This window comes from Leopardus geoffroyi, chromosome B4, assembly GCF_018350155.1.
Source record: "Leopardus geoffroyi isolate Oge1 chromosome B4, O.geoffroyi_Oge1_pat1.0, whole genome shotgun sequence".
Taxonomy (NCBI): domain Eukaryota; kingdom Metazoa; phylum Chordata; class Mammalia; order Carnivora; family Felidae; genus Leopardus; species Leopardus geoffroyi.
In genome coordinates, this window is record NC_059341.1 from 105,384,900 (window position 1) to 105,390,899 (window position 6,000).

Below are 6,000 nucleotides of genomic sequence, written 5' to 3' on the forward strand. Positions count from 1 at the left end.
GAACTGCATTGTCTGCTTTCCATCCAAACAATACAAGCTAACACTCTTTCAAATATTCCACAAAACAGACACCATAAACTACATTATCTAATGTAGTAACTTCACATCTCAGCTGTTAATCACAAGGTTCCAGTCATGAAATAAATGAACTGCTTAGAATATTTTAAAATCATTTATTAATTTGATTTAAAATAGACAACAGACTTTTAGATATACTGATATACTGTATAGCATTTTAAAAATCAGAAATTATCTCATTTTCCCTTTTACCTTCTATCTTATGTTTGAAAAAGAATCAAACCCATCTCAATTTCAGTTGTTGTACTGAGGCCAGGAGCTATTAATTAGAGGGCCTGGTTTTGCAGAAGGCTGATGTGGAGAAATACTGGTTTTGCTGTTGATCCTGGAGCATTCTTTGGTTTTATAATGCAAGGTCAATTCATTTTTCTGCCTATATATTCCTGTCCTTGGGGAAAATATTTCTGGTGGTATAGTCAAATAAAATGTCAAGACTTAACAGGTCAATAGTTAATTACTTTTATGCAATTCTTCATATAAATTGGGTTATTGAGGAGATAAATTCAATTATCTGAATGATTTGGTCAGGGCACACTGAAAACTAGGAGAAACTTTTTAAAAGATAAAAGGAAAGTATCTTGTGACTGATATTCTACATAAAAATTTAAGGGGGGGGATGAATTGTAGGATAATTCAAGATAATAGTTTGAATTGTTGCTCATCACTCCAAACACTGGGCTACCTGAAGGCAAAAGAATTGACTTGTTCATTTTCTTATTCACCCTAAAATAAGTAAAAGAATAGATACATAAGATGTATTTAAATGCACACGCGAGTGCGCACACACATTGTTACTATTGCTAACCACTTAACAGATAAAAATATAATATTTTTTGTATTTTTCTCAATTTGAATTTTATTGAAACACTATCACAAAAATGGAAAGAAGACTTGTTTCTAACTGCTATACATCTTCTTTTCATTAATTGAGAAGGAATTGGGAAAAAAAATGTTCCAACACATTTGAATATTAAAAACAATTAGTTCACATGCCATGCATGAAAATCCACACACTGAACAGCTGTGTCATTCTGAGAAATCATTAGCAGGAGCCAATGTGTTTCTTTTTGACATTTAAGGTTAAAACAAAACACTGGGAGAGGAAATGATAGCACTGTGACAATTTGTGCCAGAACACTTGCAAGGTTTACATTTTAGGGTTACTTAAACATTCTTAAATCCGTATTTTACATCATATCCTTCTTGGGAAAAAGCCCTTCGTGCATCTTAACTCTGAATTACTCATAAAAACCTGAAATTCCAAGGAAAAGCATAACTGCGGTGATTACCTCAGCTACAATGCCCTCCTGGATATACTACCCTAGTGCTAACAAAGGCTTGGTGTCACCATGGGACATTACACATTCACGAACTTTAGGCTCTTATATCAGTATAAAAGCTGGCGTCTGATTTAGTCAGTCCAGAGATGCTACAATGAGAAGTAGCTTAGGGACTTAGGGTCTTAGCCTATTAATTCACTCAACTTGATTTGATTTCACAACTAAGGCGTTGGAAGGAGAGCAAGTCACATCACCTCTCAAAACCTCAGTATTCTCTTCTGTAAGGGAGGGGGAGAATCCATGATTTTCTTTCAAAACAAGCCCATTGTAAGGCTTCAATAGAATACCTGACTGAGATAACACAGTAAAATTCTAAAGGGCAATTAAAAATTCTAGTATTTATTTAGTTATTGTATAAAGTGAACAACATTAACCTTTTCAGACAGAATATTTTGCCTTTATGATTCATTCTAATTCTAGGCCTAAAGTTTTAATTCCAGTGGGTACTCTGAACTCTTCAAATCCAATTGGGAGAAATTAAACTATGCAAAAGTTACTTAGGAAATAGATGCCTTAATCTGCTTTTTCTTCACCAACAGACAACTCAGATGAGCAAATCTAAAGTCTTTTCACCAAAACTAGAAGAAAAAAATTTTTTCTAAAAAATTTAAAGGCCACTTTCATGAACTAGTTTAGTTTCTGGCACTAGAACTCCTATCCTGTCTTATATAAATGACAAAATACTTGTATAACCCTGAAGACAAAATACAACCTGTTTCTAAATGCATATTTCAGTATTAAGATCATATATTCAAGGTAAGAGTTAAACACCCTACTGTAGAATGGCCAACATCTGAAGCAACTTCCAAAGGCTGTCTACCCTCTAGTGTACTCCATCTTCCTATACCACTTTTAACTTTTACAATCATTTTCAGTCTTAAAAATTGTATTGTACCACATAATTCCTGAAAAACCAGGAAGGACATCCTAACAGCTCACTTGGATATTTGCCTTTTCAGCACCCCTCTCCAAAGCCAATTGAATTTATGAATTATGTTCTAGATGTTGATGCCTGTTCATGAAATTACCTAAGGTTTCAAGACCTAGTTAGAGACATTGTTTATTTTGTTGTGAAAGGAAAAAAAAATAATAATCGGATTGGTTTAATTGTCCCAGTGCTTAAATTTAGCTGGAAGAATTTTATACCAGGAAAACCAACTCCCTTACTCTTAGTATGTAACCTTGACTGTCTTCCAGATCTCACAGATTTCAAAATAAAAGTTTTGAATGCCCACTGGAGTCGTTACCCAAGGGCTTTCAAGATCCAATGTGTTTCTTGGTAATATACGCCTCTCAAGAAGTACTTATTCAGATATGACAATGTTACAAAAGGCTTTTTTTTCTGTCAATGAATCACTTTATTGAAGCAAATCATTGGGATTTAGACCCGACTAGAGGCAAAGATGCAATTATTCTGGGTAGTTAGTTTCCTCTTCAAAGATTTAGTCTTAAGAACCAACCCAGCTCCACCTCAGTTAACCCACAAGGAGTGAGAGAAATCCTAGCCATTGTCTGATTACATTACATGAATATTCCTCCTCCTATTTAACTCTTTGAAATCCCTTGTCCTCAGGAAATATTATGACCACCTCTAATGGAAGCATTTTGCACTTTCTTTACCCCAGTGCTTTTACAGATGGCCAGGAGCCAGCCCTCGCCACACAGCTGGACAGTTATCTCTCAGCCACACCCCCCCACCACCACCCTGAAGTTGACTTCATAATTTCCACACTAAAATTCTGTATGGTTTGCCCAACGAGAGACAGCCAAGTCGGGAGGAGGTGGAGAAACAGGAGAAGGGAGAGGATGGGGGTGGAAAGCAAAAGGTATGGAACAGTAATTGGCAAGGAGGAATATGCATCTCATCTTCCCTGGGGGCGGGGTGGGGCTGGGGAGGGGGGGTGGTAAAAAAAATAAATAAATAAATAAATAAATAAACAAATAAGGCGGAATGGAAACCTTGCAACTCGAACACAGTTTCGGTACCTAATGTCTGTAATTTCGGGTCCTGCTTCTTCAGTTGATCAATGACAACCGCAGTCTCAGGCTTGACGAGAGGGGAAGCTCACAGCCGGCACTCCTGGACCATTTCCCTAGCAACCGGAGGAGAAAGGCAGCTTAGACACTCGCGTGCCCCGGCGCCCTCCCTGAACGTGCCCCGGCTGGGTGGCGTGGCAGCAGCCCGGCATCTTCCCGCGGCTCCGTCAGCAGCCAAAAGGAGAAGCGTCCATCGGAAAAATGGCATATTACAAATTTTGCTTTGGGAAGCAGAGCTCGGTTCAGACCATTGTCAAAGGGAGGAGAGGGGGAGGCGGCTCTTAAAGCAGTAGCGGCCCCTTTGGTGGAGCAGCCTCGGCTTCCCGCGTGCAGCTGGTGACCCGGGGGCGGGGAGCCGGGAGCAGGGGACTGGGTTGGACTCACAGAAACTTAACCGAGCGGCGCCGCTCCCCCCCCCCCACCCCCCGGCCACCATCCCCCCTCGCAGGCCACCCGGAGGGGGTCCCTGCAAACGCGAGCTTTGGGGAAAGGCGAGAGGAGTATCTGGAAGAGAAGTTCTCCACCCATGCCCCCACCCGGAGCCTCTCCGGAGTTGATGGCTAACGCCGAGAGTTGGGAAGCTAAAGGGAAGCGACTCCCCAGGGATGCGGGGAGCACGACAGGTCGTCTCCCGGCCCCCAGACTGTTTCCGCGCCAGGGCGTCTCATGGAACTCAAAAGAGGCGCCTCTTCTCCGGAGAGGGGAGCCGTCGGCCCCCCACACCCGACTCTCCTCCCAGCCTCTTGGCGAGCCTCGTTGCTTGCACCAGTCGGCCGGGGGGGACCAACCTGCCGGGAGCCGGTGCGGACGCTACAGCATCGTCTCTCCTCACTCGCCTCGTGCTGTCGCTGCCGCCGCTCCTCCTCCCCCGCCTCTCCCCCCTCCTCCTCCTTGGCAGCCGCCACCTCCTCTTCCTCTGGAACCAGGGCTTCCCCTGGAAGCTGCTGCAGTGGTTTCCACCGGCCCTTAAATAAATTCTGAAGTAATCACGTCTTTGCTCTCCTCCTCACGCACACGCGCTCGCGGATACACACGACTCCCTCAAAGCCGCTCCCGGGCTGCTGGGGCTGGCGGCCGTCCCAGCGCCCCCTGAGAAGCCAAGGCTGGGGGTGGGCAGGTGTGGGCAGGGGGTGCGCTCTTCCTCGTCCGGGCTTCCCCCGCACAATGGTCGCCGCAGGAAAGCGCGTGTCGGCTGGTGCTGTGGGGAGGCCGATGCGCTTGGGCACCTCGCTCTCTGGCCTTGCGTGCTTGTCATTTCTCTAAGCAGCGCCCTGCTCCCAGGACCGAGGCACGGTGGTCATGGTTGACCTGAGTCAAGCTAGGGTGTGGTGGCATCTGTCACTTCTCACTGCCTCTCCAGCTCTTCTCCATGCATTGCTTTGGGGATAAGGATGGTGTGCGAAGTCCTCCCCGCCCTAGTAAATTTCAGCTTTGAGCAAAGTCTGGTCTTTGGAAAGGGGTTCCAGTCCCCCTCTATACCTACACATCTCTTTAACCTCTCCTCCTTTCCTTCTGCCGTCAGTACAGACTCATTCCGCCAGGAATAGGGAGGAAGCAGGAGACAAAACCAGTACCCACTCTGAGAAGGGAGGAAATGTTGTCAGGGAGGGAAATTAGCCTCGCCTAGTTTTAGTGAACGGGAAGAGGCCACGGAGAAGGGAACAAGGAGAAGGATTAAACTCTGTGTATAATATGGGGATTAATGCAAGTATCCTCAGGGTTTAGGGCAAGAAATCCAAAAGGCATGTTTTGCTTTTGTGTATCACAAAGAGTCCGAAGCTAACTGAAAAAATAGTTTGTGAACACCATCTCACTTAAATCAAGTACAATATCAGGAAACAGGATCTTTTCTTCTGGAGTAGCATTTAATTCAGTTAGCAACCCCATAGTGAAATGCGAGGCCAAGTTCATATATTTCCCCCTTCTCTTCTAGACTGTTATTCAAATTCTGCATCATGACATAATCCTATAGTAAGTAAATATAAGAACTAGGTATTTATCCAAAGGATACAGGAATGCTGTTTCAAAGGGGCACATGCACCCCAGTGTTTATAACAGCACTATTGACAATAGGCATAGTATGGAAAGAGCCCAAATGTCCATCGACTGATGAGTGGATAAAGAAGATGTGGTGTGTGTGTGTGTGTGTGTGTGTGTGTGTGTGTGTGTAGGGATATTACTTGGCTATCAAAAAGAATGAAATATTGTCATTTGCAACAACGTGGTTGGAACTAGAATGTATTATGCTAAGTGAAATAAGTCAGTTGGAGAAAGACAAATATCATATGATTTCACTCATATGTGAAATTTAAGATACAAAACAGATGAACATGAGGGAAGGGAAGCAAAAATAATGTAAAAACAGAGAGGAAGACAAACCATAAGAGACTCTTAAATACAGAGAACAAATTGAAAGTTGCTGGGAGGGTGTTGGGGTGGAGGATGGGCTAAAAGAATTGGGACATTAAGGGAGACACTTGTTGGAATGAGCACTGGGTGTTATATGTAAGTGATGAATCACTAAATTCTATTCCTGTAATCATTA

At 43.5% G+C, this 6,000-nt stretch overlaps 1 protein-coding gene across 16 annotated transcripts in view; it reads right to left on the bottom strand.

The window, feature by feature from the left end:
• The window catches only part of PPFIA2 (PTPRF interacting protein alpha 2), a 477,637-nt gene extending 472,653 nt beyond the window's left edge, over positions 1-4,984 (bottom strand). For 15 of the 16 annotated variants that reach the window (XM_045464362.1, XM_045464361.1, XM_045464352.1 and 12 more), the window contains exon 1: positions 3,405-3,628. The gene's annotated coding sequence lies outside the window, so the exon portion shown is untranslated. Of the gene's footprint in view, positions 1-3,404; positions 3,629-4,243 lie in introns of those variants that run through there. The other variant, XM_045464340.1, reaches the window with a different exon arrangement.
• Positions 4,985-6,000: the final 1,016 nt, after the last annotated feature.